Consider the following 15,507-nt stretch of genomic DNA (forward strand, 5'->3'; position numbering starts at 1 on the left):
AACCATGTTCTACCAACTGAGCAAGCTGGGCTTCAGTTTCTTGACAGAACCATCAGATTTTCCCAGCAATTAGCTGGTGCATCATATTCGACTTGGTAGAGTATCAGTGTCTTGATCTTAAAAGATTAAGAGACTCATGCTCTACCGACTGCGCCTTGGTTGAGGCATAGAAACATCCGACTTTGACCAACTTAGCACAAAGACAACACAAGGATGTGCAACAGTATTATGGGAGATTGCTGGATCACAAAGTTTGAGTATTTTTCTTTGTCATTTTTTGTCATCAGGGTGGGGGGAGTGTTAGTTGCACAGCACATTTGGACATGTGAAGACCCTCAGTCATTGTGAATGCCAAGCATAAGCACAACACCCAATGTGGGGTTTGAACACTGGACCCGTAAACAAGAGTCAACGTAAAGGTGTGAAGGTCCTCTGGCTCCACAGTATCCTGGGAGATTGCTGGAGTCTTTATTTTTGGAGATGGAAAATTACGTTCAACAACTGAGAACGCTGAGGTATGGTTTCTTGACCAGACCATCAGATTTTCCAAGCACTTGGTTGGTGGACCTTATCTGAGTTAATTACGGGCTTTAATCTACAAAGGCAACAAGACTGCTGGTACAAAATGTGAGGGCTGGACTGCTGAATAAAAGGTATGAGTTTTTGTTTCTTCAGGTGGGGGCAGGGTTTGTTGCACAGCACATATGTGCATGTTGTGTGCGAGGCTCCACAGTATCCTGGGAGATTGCTCCCAGTGTTTTGGGAGTTGGAAAATTATGTTCAACAAACTGGGGTACAGTTTCTTGACCAGACCATCAAAGTTTGCCAAGCACTTGGCTGGTGGATCATATTTGAGTTAATCACGGGCTTTGATTCTCCACAGTAACAGGATGCTGGTTCACAGTGTGAGGGCGGGACTGCTGGATGACAAAGTATGAGTTTTTTCTTTGTCATTTTGTTGCTCTGGGTGGGTGCAAGGTTTGTTGCACAGCACATTTGGACATGCTGTTGGCTATGGCCTTCAGTTATGCTTAATGCCAAAGCATGAACACAATGCCCAATGTGGGGCTTGAACCCACGACCCTGAGATTAAGGGTCTCATGCTCTACCGACTGAGCTAACCGGGCCTTAATTATTGCACTGAAACAGCCGTTTTGAAAAACGGCACATAGACAAGGCAAAGGTGTGCAGGGTCCTCTGGTTTCACAGTATCCTGGGAGATTGCTGGAGTCTTTATTTTTGGAGTTTGAAAATTACGTTCAACAACTGAGAACACTGGGGTATGGTTCCTTGACCAGACCATCAGATTTTCCAAGCAGGTGGCTGGTGGATCTTATTTGAGTTAATTACGGACTTTGATCTACAAAGGCAACAAGACTGCTGGTACAAAATGTGAGGGCTGGACTGCTGAAAAAAGGTATGAGTTTTTGTTTCTTCAGGTGGGGGCAGGGTTTGTTGCACAGCACATTTGGACATGCTGTTGGCTCCACAGTATCCTGGGAGATTGCTCCCAGTGTTCTGGGAGTTGGAAAATGATGTTCAACAAAACTGATCAAACTGGGGTACAGTTTCTTGACAAGACCATCAGATTTTCCAAGCACTTGTCTGGTGGATCATATTTGAGATAATCACGGGCTTTTATTCTCCACAGTAACAGGATGCTGGTTCACAGTGTGAGGGTGAGACTGCTGGATGACAAAGTATGAGTTTTTTCTTTGTCATTTTGTTGCTCTGGGTGGGTGCAAGGTTTGTTGCACAGCACATTTGGACATGCTGTTGGCTACGGCCTTCAGTCATGCTTAATGACTGAGCATAAACACAACGCCCAATGTGGGGCTCGAACCCACGACCCTGAGATTAAGAGTCTCATGCTCTACCGACTGAGCTAACCGGGCCTTAATCATAGCACCGAAAACAGCTGTTTTCCAAAACGGCACATAGACAAGGCAAAGGTGTGCAGGGTCCTCTGGCGCCACAGTATCCTGGGAGATTGCTGGAGTGTTTGTGGGAGTAGGAAAATTATGTTCAACAAAACTGATCAAAATGGGGTACAGTTTCTTGACCAGACCATCAAAGTTTTCCAAGCACTTGGCTGGTGGATCATATTTGAGTTAATCACGGGCTTTGATTCTCCACAGTAACAGGATGCTGGTTCACAGTGTGAGGGCGGGACTGCTGGATGACAAGGTATGAGTTTTTTCTTTGCTCTGGGTGGGTGCAAGGTTTGTTGCACAGCACATTTGGACATGCCGTCGGCGACGGCCTTCAGTCATGCTTGATGCCAAAGCATAAACACAACGCCTAATGTGGGGCTTGAACCCACGACCCTGAGATTAAGAGTCTCATGCTCTACCGACTGAGCTAACCGGGCCCTAATCATAGCACAGAAACAGCCGTTTTTGAAAACGGCGCTTAGACAATGCAAAGGTGTGCAGGGTCCTCTGGCTCCACAGTATCCTGGGAGATTGCTGGAGTGTTTGTAGGAGTAGGAAAATTATGTTCAACCAACTGATCAAACTGGGTTACAGTTTCTTGATCAGACTATCAGCTGGAGTGTTTGTGGGAGTTTGGCAGTTATGATCATACCACTGAGCACACTCGGCCACAGTTTCTTGACTAAAACATCAGATGTTCCCAGCACTTAGCTGGTGGAACATATTGAGTTGTTCTTTTGACAGTTATTGTTTTTTCTGGGCCTTTTCACCCCTGTTGAAATGCCTGAAGACCTCTAGCAGGCCCTTTGGACATCAAAAGCCCGACCAGCAGCTTGTGGCAACCCTACTACCCAACTGGACAGTATCTGTCGAAGGTGTTTTTGCTGCTCAACTATATGCAGTCATCATTGAGTCTGCATCCTTAATCTGTGTATCACTGACAAACTCAAAAGCCTTTCATACTGCCAATTTCCCTGTATGGTTTTTATTAGCTGTAAAGTCCCCATAGACAGACTCCATTTGGTGTCATTTACATTGATCTCATGAGTATTTACCGTCTAATTTAGCTGCGTGCTACCTTACATTGATAAACAAGCTGCACCATTGGACAACCACAGCTTCACAGTATCAATTTGTCATGCAAGCCAAAGGCATCACTCTACAGCAGATAGGATGATGTGTGTCTTGATATATCCTTTGTAACCAGGAAAGAGTAATAAAGCTGGATGGAAAAAAATCACGTGTTGTTGGTTTCTGAAATAGACATATTTAAGGGGTAAAATGCAATGCCTACATTGTTTAGTTACTAAAGAAAAGGGCCGATTCAAACTCCATCTGGGTTTGATGTTATCAGCTCTGTGTTAACACCAATGGACATGTACGTCTTTCAGCTTGTTTATGAGTCACAAGGAGAATCAAACATATTTCATACATGCTATTTTCTCATCACCGCATTCCTCTCCAACTGTTACTTCTGCCCAGGAAGCATGACAGCCCACCCACTCAGGGGTACTGTCTGTGGAGGCACAATGGCCGAGTTCCCACACAACATTACAATCCCAGAAGAACCAACAGATTTTCTGACTAGATTTGCTCTTAAACTCTTCAGAGAAATAAGAAATTAGATATCATGGGCTGTATATCTGAATGGAGATCAGTCCTATAAACCACAGTCTTTGGTGGGAACACTGAGGAATGGTCTTTCCTTGTCTTGTCTTGTGCATGTTCATGTTTTTTTCCACTAGAACACAGATCACACCCTGTTTATTTTTAACATTCAGATGTTTCACTCACTTAGAACATTTGTCACAAAGGATGCAAAGTTAATGACTTCACCAGACACCTACCTTTGAAATAACACTCTAGAAATAGTTTTTTTTCTTTCTCACTGATCGTCTTGTTTGCTTTTTGTAACTAATGAGGAGGCATCAGTATTAATTTCAGTCTGTTTCATAACTAGAACTTCTCACAGGAGGTTTAAATCCCAGGAATATGTCAAAAACATGTATGCTGGTTTTCAACAACTATGATTAAAAGTAGCATCTCACTTGCAAAGCATCAAATTCAGAATGCAGATATATCATTAAAGCTTTGTCAGAACTCTCATTGAGTTTGTTTACAGCAACTAGATGCACAGTGTTGCCAACTCCTCAATAAGGAAAGTAGTTATTGGCTGTGCTAAAAGTCGCCAGAAGTCGCCAAATGATGTCATCACCTAATTTGCATAATTGTCCTTATGGATTTTGTGAGGGAGATCACACAGGTTCCTCACTGAGTGTGATCAATCAGTGCAGTGCCAGGTGTGTGTGAGCTGATGGCTCCTGATTGTGGCCAGGTGTGGCAGTGCCAGGTGTCTGTGTGAGCTGATTGCTCCTGATTGTGGCCAGGTGTGGAAAGCCTACATATACTCCTGGGTTTCAGCTCTCAGTGCTGACTCATTACCTCACCTTCAGAGCTAGTGAGCGCATCTCCTTGTGTTTTCCTGTGTTTTGAGTGAGAGTTTGCACAAACATAACTGACAACTTACCTGAGTATGTTATCTATGATTTACCAGCTGAAGTGGTTTAGTGCTGGAGGCCTTTGCCCAGTCCTTTTGTTTAATTTTACACTGGTCTGGTGACCTTAGTGTTTCATTGGAGGAGGCTTTTCTTTCCCCTTAGAGCTTTGTTTCTAGTCAGCTGCTAGGCAGTGGTGGTTTTGTTCTCTTTTCTCAGTATTAATTTAGTTGGAGAGATTCTTAGTTTTAGTTGCTACCAATTTGGATTTTCTCCCTTCCCTTTCCCATGTATCGCTTGCGATTTTAGTGGTTATCTTTCTGGGATACTTTAAGAAACCCGGGTCTGCAATTGTGTCCCACTTCCCCATCCTGACAGATTTAATTGTAAAGAACGCTGTAGGAGAGGAAAAACATCATGAGAGAGACAAAAAGTGAGTATTAAGATCCTTATGTGTAGAACTACAAATTAACTTGCTTCTGTCGATTCTTGTTACCCACACCGATGAAATCGGCAGGGGGTTATGTAAAGGGTTCCGTATCTATCTTTGTTTGTTTGTATGTGTACAAGATAACTCGAGAACGGAAAGTCAGATCTTCATCAAACTCTCAGGGAATATTGGGATAGTGACAGGGAAGAATCGATTAGATTCTGGTGATGATCCGCGCACCCGTTCGGTTTTTGTTGGACTTTGAATTTTGAACACCATTGTAATCAATGGGAGTGTGGAATTTGCATTGAAAAAAAACTGGATGGTCCTTTCCTCTTAGGTGCCCGTTAGGTGCAATACTAATACACAATCATGGTACTATCACCTGTCACCAATTAACCTACTTACCAAAATGTTCCAAGTATTTTTGGGGCACTCCAAAACTTTCCCAAGCCTCTTTGCTCCTGTCCCAACTTTTTTTGGAACATGTTGCAGGCATCCAATTCAGATTTATTTTAGGATAATATAAAAATAGAGTTGATCAATTTAAGCATTATGTATCTTGTGTTGTATTCAATGGAATATTGGTTGAAAAGGAAAAGTATTCTCTTTATTTACATATTACACATTTGTACATCTAGGGCTCAGGCTGCTTTCAGCTAACAGTGATGATACCGTAGCACCTCAGTGGTCCCACTATCCCAGTACAGATGAGTATTCATAGTCTGCATGCAGAGGAATAAAGATCAGATCACTAAAACATAGATGTAGCTGCACGTCATTTGAGGTTTGGTAAATAAAGATCTTTAAAGACGTGCCATTGCACACTCTCCTTTACTTTTCTCTGTAATTGCTCTTTTATGTCTGTGCCTTTGGTGGATCAGATAGGGAGTAATAAATGTTTATGGATGCCTTGTTGGCTCTTTACCAGCACTTTTGTCCATGTTCCTCCTACTTTTAAAGCTTCATAATCTGAGCTGCCATGAGACTTTCAAATATTTATACTTACTTTATAGATGCCACACCAAGCGCATTAATACTGCCATGTCTTGTTGCGTGTGTGTTTCACACAAGTGCAGTGACTTTTCGTCAGGGTGTAAATAAAACATGGCGCTACAAACTGCAATAATGCCCCATCTTTGCCACAGCCTGGTGGTTGCCAAGACAAAAACTGAATGCACGCCATGTCTTTGATCCCCTCTATGGAGCAGCCAAAGACGCAGCCACGCAGCCAGCATGGGTGATGTGTTGTGATGTCAACACTGTGAATCTTTCCACCCAGCCGTGATGCTAAATTTATTGTTATGAAGAACGGAGGGACTGTCTTAGCTTAAAACAATAATCATTTATTTTACTTTGGGCTCCCTATAACACAAAATGGTGCTGCATGTTAGAAAAGTCATTTATATTTCATAGAAAATCCAACAGGGGATTTCATTGGACACTTACAGTACAAGCCCATCCATTACAAAAGCAATTTCTGCTTATATGGAAATTTGATTCTACAGAGACAGCACAGTCAATTTACTCCTGCAGGATGACATGTCTTGGCTGGTGACCTCCATTTGCCCTCGGAAAAAGCAGCAGTGACTTCGGTTTATCTGTATTTGTGAATAAAAACAGACAAAACGTGACAACAGTTAAATTAGAGCGCAGAGCATGTTTTGTTGTTTTCTGTCTGTTATTCTCTTTGGGATGGACAGCTTCTATTAAAGCAGCTCAGCAGAGCGAAAGATATTAAGTTCCCCCCGTCTCACACCACTTTCATGCACTCTGGCTGTGTTCTGCTGGGCAGTCGTGCAGAACTCGTTCACTGAGGCCATTTGAACTGCATCTCCTGGGGAAGCTTCTAGGATCTGTGTAACGCATGCCAGGCAGACGTGGAGACTCTCAGATGGTCTCTACCTCCTCCGGCTTCATGTGTGTGCTGTTGGACACCAGCTGAGATATTCCGCACTCATTTTGGATTCTTTGGTGGCAACATTTACTGTATGCATGGCCTTCTGCTAAAGCTGCAACTAGTCTTATGTGTATGAAAAATAAACGAATATTAATTCAAGATTTCTTTTGCCTGGAAGCATTCACAACCGACAGAACAAACTATAAGTTAAAGGGGCATTCAGGAAGCATTCAGACCCCCTTTACTTTCTTCACCTTTGTCAGCAATTACAGCCTCAAGTCTTTTTGAACATAATGCAGCAAGCTTTGCACGCCTGTATTGGGGGGTTTTCTGCCATTCATCTTTGCAAATCCTTTCAAGCAAAGACAGATTGGACAGGGTCCAGGTCCCTGCAGAGGTGTTTCATAGCTAGAGCTCTGGTTGGGCCTCTCTAGGACATTCAGAGAGCTGTCCCTATGCCACGCCTGTGTTCCTGGCTGTGTGCTTAGGGTCATTGTCATGTAGGTGAATCTTCGGCCCAGTCTGAGGTCCAGACAAGCACAGACATAAAAGAGCAAAGGAGTGTGTCTTTTCACATCTTGGTGTGGAGAGCATCCAAAGCATCCTGGGATGATGAGTTTCTCAGTTTGAAATTTCCATCGTCTGAAAGCTTTCCTCCAAACTACAAAAGCAGGCCTCTGCAGCGCTGGCCAGGCCTGAGTGTTTTCTCGCATGGCTGATTCCCTACACAGATCAGGCTTTCACTGAAAAACCTGCAGTCTGACTTCAATTTCAGGCATACCTTCTGCAGAACTTTACCTTCTGTGAGTTGGTATGGGTAACAGTGTGACTGATCACACTGCTGCTGCCATCAAGCACCAGGCTCACTGTTGGCACCATGGATGATAGATGCTTACTGCTAAACAGTGTGAGGCAAAATCACTCTTCAAGCAGAGGCCAAATGAAGAAGAAGGAAATTAGTATGAAGCGCAGTGGGCATTGTGGGTGTTGGTGGAGGGAAAGATGTAGAATCTGATCCAGGTTTTGCTCCAGTGTTCAGGAAGTTGAGGATAAAGAGTCTCTGTGTTGTGTTAAGTCTGTTTTTTTCTTGAGGTGGAAAGGAGGTAGGAAACGCTGCTGTTTTTAGTGTTTAACATCTTTAAACTAAAGAGGCTCTTAAAATTTTACATCCTTAGGAGCCCTAAAGGACCAAATTGCCTCACATCACATATAGGCTATAAAATAATTATGCATTCATATAAAAAAAATGAATATTTTCAAACCAACTCCCCCACTACTCATAAAAATTAGAACTTTCAAGAAATTTAACCCTTGAAATATCAGGTTGTTTTATCGTGCCCCCTGTGTGTTTTACATTGTAAAAAGTGATTTTTTTTCCTTTTCTTTTTTTTTTTATGAAAAACAAAAAAAGATGCATAAAGTAGATTTTTTTTCTTCCTGGTTGTCAGATCCTGGTATGTCAATATTTTTTGGCAATATTGATTTAAGTTTTAATTTTTAATTTTGTGTGTTTTCTTTGTGAAATTAAAAAAAAAAAAAAAAAAAAAAAAGGTGCAAGGGAAAATTGCACCATCTAGTAAAAAAAGTTAAGAATTACAACTTCAGCAAAAACATTAAAAAGAAAAATACTAAAATATTGGACTGCATGTTTTTATGTTCTGATGGCTCCCAGATTTAAAAAAAAAAAAAAAAAAAAAAAAAATCCAAAAATAATGGAAGTAAATGGTGTCCATTTGAGCTTCAGGGGTAATTTTGTTACTATTTTTGTACACAATGAATTATAGGCGCTGGGTACATATTGGAATGAAAATTTTCAAAATGCCATAAAAATACATTAAATTGCCAAATATTACGCCAGAGGTCCAAAAACTCTTAAAATGACATTGAAATTGAATTATAAAAATGTATCAAAATGGTTACAGGGCACCTAAAAGTTAGCTGATAATGAAATATGAATAAACCTACTTACTAATAAATAAATTATGTATTTGCTGTATTGCATTGCTTTTCTGAAACATGAATAAATTAAATTAATACTTAATTTTTTTAGTAGAATGAATACTAAAATTCCTAAGCTGTGAATTTTGCTTAAGTTTCTCATTTTCTGTTATTGTGAAGTAAATATAAGGATGCCAAGGTTCAGTAACTCTTCTTTTTATATGGAAAATATAAATTTCCTGTACTTTTACAGATCGTAACGATAAGGATTACATGTCTGGCAAGTATTTGACAAGTTAACTGTGAAAATATAGTCGTTCCTGCTAATATCCCTACAATTTTCTGCGTGTCCTCCTCATACTTTTCCTGCCATGTCTGTTCACCTGAGACAAAGCACAGAAGTAGCAAGTCTCCACCATTAAACTCACGATTCCAGAAATTACAGCACATTTGAACTAATAAGCAGTGTGGTGGCGACACTGATTGCAGGCCAAGACCGGAAAGGGACAGCACAGATTGCTACCTGCGTGTACAGATGGTGTCGTGTCACTGACTCGATTGGTTTCTTGCTCAGTGTGATACATGTTCTCGACAGGCACGGGTGGCAGACACACAGAACGTAAGGAGCAGGCAGAATTAAATCAGATTAGGCCTTGGCCGGACAGCCAAATGGCACCTTCAGAGCTGCGGAAGTGCCTGTTGTGCAGCCGTAATTCAGTGAATTTCCTCCGGGGACTACTTCTCCTGCTGCCTATGGACATTTTCATCCATTTACAAACAATCAGGGATGTTTGCACAGCAGGGAGGTAGAAAACATGTTGCAATGTTGGGATAGCTTCATTATGAGCATTTTTTATATTTAGAATAAAACTAACTTCATGTAAAACAGCAGAATGTGTGCTGGGGTATAATTTTCCATGAGGCCTAACCCTATAGACAGCTGTTGGCTTGGCAAGTTAACATAACCCATGAGCTAAGGCGGCAATAACGCTGACTACACAGTGTGCTCTACAGAGAGAGACAAATGAAAAATCAATCTCCCAAATCTTTCATGGACAGCAAAAGCTAAAAGCACATCAGCCCCCAAAAGCAGCATTAGCATAAGGCATTGGCATTAAATCCTAATGGTAGGTTTCTGCCAAAGTTTAGGGCATAGTTGTTAAATTCAGACCAAACCCCCAGACCCAAAAATGACCCATCAGAGCCACAATGACCAGGCAGGTGCAGAAACCTTTTAAAAGGGCAGGGGCTTAAAGTTAAAAAGTGGAAATACAAATATAACAATGAGTCGATTAATGAAGAGTCGGTAGGAAAACAGTTATCTGCAATTGTAAGAATTTGCTGCTTTTCTTTGTCAGTCATTATAAAATCTCATAACATTGGGATGTGATTGGTAAGGGATTACAAAGAACCCAAACAACTTGCAAGCAGGTAGATTTGCTAGTCTGCCATCAGGCAAATCCATCTAGAAAAGCTACGATCTACAATGTTTGTGTCAAACCAAAAATGGTGCAGACCAATCAGCTTCATTTGAGAGAGTGAGCTGGGGTTAAGTTGTACTGTGAGCCAATAGAAATGGCTGTTGCCAGCGTAGCGATGAGCTGTAGCCAAGGCCATCCATAAGACGAGATAAAGGGGAGAGCCTTCTGGGGCCCAGCCAAACTGGGGGCCCATGGACAGGTCAGCAAAATCAAGGTCCATTGAAAAGCTAATCTGTGATAACCATATTTTTAAAGCTAAGCTGGTGTGCACAGATGTCAGGATGTCAGGAAAATAAGGTAGAAGGAAATTAAATATTCTGAAGGGATAATTAATTACTTAATTGTGATAAGAGGCAAAAAACTCCTGAAAATTTTACAAAAATTGGTGGAAAAAGTTGTAAAAAGTAGTTATAGAGTGACAAAATGGGTTAAAAGAGGCAAAGATGGACTAAAAATGGACAGAAAAAAAAGCAAAAAGTGGCAAAAATGTATTTACATTGGTACATATGGCAAAGAAAGTCCTATAAACAGTGTCTAAAGTATTGAAAGGGAGTTAGAAAGTAGCAGGGCTGTGTTAAAAGTAGCAAGAATTGGTTAAAAGAGGCAACAATTAGTAAAAAGAAAAAAAAAAGTCAAAACATTTTAAAAACGGACAGAAACAATGAATAAGTAAACTAAACCTCAGAACACCATGATAGTTTGACACACTTTTCAGCTCCAAAATGAGAGAACTGTTAGCTAGGATGCTAGCACCAACACCTACACTACCGCTCAAAAGTTTGGGATCACTTGGAATTTTTCTTGTTTTCCATGGAAAAACTCGTGAAATCAGTCTGAATAGGAAATACAGCAAATGAACAGGACATGGTGACACTGTCAGAGTTAGAAATAATGATTTTAATGAAAAATGTGCCTTAAACTTTGCCTACATGGGAAAAAAAACACAGCAATTACAGCTGTGCAGACCTTAGACGTGTTGGCTCTCTGTTTTTTAAGGTAATTTGATGAGATTTTCCCCCCACGCTTCCTGGAACATCTCCCACAAGATGGACTGGCTTGATGGAGTCTTACTTCGTACCGTACGGTTAAGCTCCTCCCACAACAGCTCAAACGGGGTTCAGATCTGAAGACTGTGCTGGCCACTCCATTACAGTCAGAATTCTGGCTGACTGTTTATTCTTTAAATATTCTGTAGACATTTTGGAGGTGTGGTTTGGGTCATTATCCTGTTGTCCGATGAAAAGGGCCCCAAGCAAGTGCTGACCACAGGGTATGGCATGGCATTGCAAAATCTTGTGATGGCTTTCCTTCCCCAAGGTCCCTTCCACTCTTTACAAATCTGCTATTCTACCACCTCCAAAGCCCCCCAGACCATCATGCTGCCTCCACCTAACTTGGCTGATGGTTTTAAGCACCATTCTTGCACCTTTTCATTTATTCTATGTCTCACAAATGTTCTTCTGTTTGATCCGAATACCTCAAATTTGGACTCATCTGTGCACAACACTTTCTTCCAGTCTTCCAGTGTCCAGTATTTTTACTCCCTTATTAGTAAAATGGTATTTAGCTGTGCAACATGATTAACTTGGATTAGCAAAGGACTTACAGTTGCTGATAACTGTTTGTGAACTGCATGAAAATGTTTTTCTTTGGAAAACAAAAAAAATGCCAGTGATCCCAAACTTTTAAGCGTAGTGTACATGCACTGATATCATCAATAAATCACAACTTGGAAACAGCCCATTTGCAGAGTTTTTAGCCAGCCAGGTAACTGGGTGCATCCCTACTTGTGTAAAACACTAAAAGAGTCAAACTGGTGTCAAATGGAAAGATGATTGGGAGCCAAAAGACCAGCTCTTATTACTGAGCTGAGCCCAGTGATCTGTCAAAATCTAAGGAGATGGATTTCCCTTCAACCAGTGAGGCTGGACAGACATCAGCTGTGAAAACACAAGCAAGATTAAAACTGTACAGAACCATTCTACACTGCACAATGGAAACAGGCCATGCACAGTGGTGACACTCCACATCTTAGCCACAGGCTTTTAAATCATGTCTGCGGCCATTTCTTTATAAGCTTAGATTTTTTTTTTGCCTGAATGTGTCACTATTTTTTGGAGTTCTTTGTTGACAATGAAGGTGCAGAGTGCAGCAGAGTGGAGCACCTTAGCTGGGATATCTCTCCTTCTATGCCCCGTCTCTTGCACCCCCCCCCCCCCTTATATTTCCTTTGTCTCCAAATGGGAGAAAAGCAGGCAAGTAAAATAGCTGTGGTAGATTTGTCTTCATTAGATACTCCAAAACCATAACAAGGTTGGAGTTCAGAACAGTTTAATCTTCTATATAATCCTTGAACAGCACATTTAAACCTTTGAAACAATAGTTTTATGTAAGGCCGGCATGTCCAACTGACTTGATGCATGCATGTCAACCTCTTTCAGCTCTACTTTGGAGCATCAAATGAGGAAACATAGTTGCTTTTCTGCAAGTAAGAGTCAAACTCATTCCATTGGTGTTGAACTCAGACATGTCATGCATTGGTCATGCTTTCAATGCTGTTAGGTCGCAGTGACTACAGGAAAATGTTGTTTTAAGTACTGAGAACAAAATCAGTATTATTATGTTCTCCTGCTACAATTTAGAAAAGTTTGTGATTGTTGAATATGGGACACATTCGTCAAGACTGGGAACACCCACCTTAAAACAGGGACTCTGACAGTCTGGTGGGTCTGATCACTGAGGGAAAACTCTGGTGACTGCACTGTATTTGACTTAAAGTTTAACACGCTCTATTTTTGTGGGAGGCAAAACTGAAAAAGCACGTCAAGATGATAACATAACCATCAATCACAGAGTAAGAAAAAAGGACTTGAACTATTCTCACTCCTCTAAACAGCCCCAAACATAAAGAGAGATGAGCTGTCCTTCCTTAAGATCCTTCCGGTTTAGAACAAAAGCTCTCAGTACTTTCATAAAGTTCAGGTCTTTGACTAGAGCAGCGTCTAATATCATGTTGACTTTAAGCTGCAAGCTCCTGTGAAGAAAAATGAAGCTAACAGAGAAGTGCAGAAAAACTGCAGTTCATTAAGTGTCCACTAGGAGATTGTTGTAATATTTCACAAACTCTACGGTAATGTTAACTATTACATGTTCTGATTTTATTTAGCCGCAGAGTTATGCATAAATGTCCATATTTTAGGCATGGTTAATTGTCAGGTTGGCATATTATAGCTTATTACTTGGAGACTTAACCCCTTAAACCCTGCATGTACATATGAGGACATTATTTCATGACTTTCCTAACGACCATATTAATTTCTGCTGTTAGATTTTTTTGAAATATATAATTGCTCAAATGTCCCTTGAAGTAATTTCCTTGAAATTTACAATTAGATTTTCAGAATTTTTGGGGGGATATTTTGTGGAATACGCTTGGAAATTCAACAGTATTTTTGTAAATTTTGGAGATATTTTTGTAAATTTTAGAGAAATTTGCTGAAACTTTTGGGGGAAATTTATTTATTCATTCATTTATTTATTTATGCATTTCTTTTGAGAACTGGGGAAATTAGTTTGGATGTTTGGGGAAATCTGTGTTGAAATTTTCAAGCATTCTCATAGAAATTTTGGAAATGTATTTATAACTTTTGGACACTTGATTTGAGTTTGTTGGGGGAAAATGTTTTGATTTTTTTTTTTTTTTTTTTTTTTTTTTTTTGGTATTTTAATGGAAAATCATGTGTAGAATTACTTGTAAATTTTTGGGAATGTGATTGGGAATTTTCTGGCCATTCCATTTCCCTTTTGAAAACAGCCTCAGAATTCTCATTTTTCATTTTCATTTTATTTTATTTTTTTTAGTCACAAATGGAAAAACCAAAAACACATTTTTAAAGAAATTATGTCAAAATCTTATTTTTTTCAGTTCACTAAAGTAAATCATGTGACCCAATGGGAAATGTGAACATTTCAAAGTAAAATCCTCCCTGTCAAAATAAAAGCCTCATAGTCATCTGTATTGTTTTAAATGATCATGATTTGCCTATCTGCTCTACACAATGTATTACAAGTAATTTAAATGGTAAATGTACAAGTGAATTCATGGATATTATCATTATGAGGAGTTGGAGAAGGGTGAACTTGCTTGGATTCATCTCTTTTTGGTCCCTCCATTTGGATTTTTGTGTTTCTACCATTGGTAAGTAGCCAATTTATAAATAAGTGCACTTGAGAAGTACAATTTAGTTAAACTTGACCAATTCTTCTTGACCCTCTGACCTATGAAGTGCTGGCCCCATTATGATGTTTTATCTCTTTAGTGTAGTCAAATATGATCTTGCATTTGTCTGGTGTGAACATGGAGTATTTTGTTTTTAAATTTAACTAGATATTTTTTTATTTGGTTACAGCAAAACATCATGTCACTAAACTGATACACAGTTGTCTGGCATCTGGCAAAAATAGAAGTCCTGCTGCACAGGGCTCCACCTGCCTGACAGAGCAAAGACGCATCGCAGCAGAGATGGTGGAAGCACTCTCACTGACCACAACTGAAACCTATCGGCTCCACTGCCGTGACAGAGCGGTGATGGACCAAAAACACATCTGGTGGAATTTAGGGGCCAGACATTCGGGTTTGACAGGTGCCGTGGTGGTATTACCAGTTTTGCCCCAGAGTGTCCAGCTCTTAGCCAACCACAGATTGGGCCTCCTTTACCAGCTTGTTGACCACACCAGTATTAAACCACCACCCAGCAAAGAAGAGAGCACTGGCCACTACAGACGGATAGAAGCATGGCAAAGTTCACCCTCATTTTAATTGTACTGAGAGAAACATGAGAACTGAGAGAAGCAGACCTGAAAAAACACTGAACCCTATAATAGCAATGCCATCCAGCTGAGCTGTGCCGTTAAAGCAGCACAAGCTTTGCTAAATAAGTTATGTTAGGGTCACATGGCATATTTATATTCCTAAATCTTTCATTTTGGAGAATGCCAAAGCAACAAAAAAAGTCAGCAGTTTAGTCTGACCTTTTAATACCAAAAAAGAATCTCTCCTTCCCTGCAATGTCAGACTAAATTGGAGGCAAACAGAGCTGAGCAGTTCTGCATGACAATGACAATGAAGTTATTCAAGCTGACAGTGCAAGAACAAGTCAGCAGTGCTACCATATGAAAAGGCCAGTGTCTGCAGCTTGGCCCGCGTTCCCACGCATGTTGAGACCATTACTGATGCTGTCCGTCTCATGAGGTTGTTATGGTCAAGTCAAGTCAACGGCAGGGCGAGCTCTTCATCAACCTAAGGCGGAACGGCAATTAGACTGCGTCG

The 15,507-nt window shown here is 40.5% G+C and overlaps 3 non-coding genes across 3 annotated transcripts; all 3 read right to left on the minus strand.

The window, feature by feature from the left end:
• Positions 1 to 1,054: 1,054 nt before the first annotated feature.
• On the minus strand, positions 1,055 to 1,127 carry trnak-cuu. The gene has a single exon. It is a non-coding gene; the product is annotated as a tRNA-Lys (tRNA).
• Positions 1,128 to 1,822: 695 nt separating this feature from the next.
• Positions 1,823 to 1,895, minus strand: trnak-cuu. The gene has a single exon. It is a non-coding gene; the product is annotated as a tRNA-Lys (tRNA).
• Positions 1,896 to 2,298: 403 nt separating this feature from the next.
• Positions 2,299 to 2,371, minus strand: trnak-cuu. The gene has a single exon. It is a non-coding gene; the product is annotated as a tRNA-Lys (tRNA).
• Between the last annotated feature and the right edge of the window lie 13,136 nt (positions 2,372 to 15,507).

Source organism: Cheilinus undulatus, linkage group 9, assembly GCF_018320785.1.
Source record: "Cheilinus undulatus linkage group 9, ASM1832078v1, whole genome shotgun sequence".
NCBI lineage: Eukaryota > Metazoa > Chordata > Actinopteri > Labriformes > Labridae > Cheilinus > Cheilinus undulatus.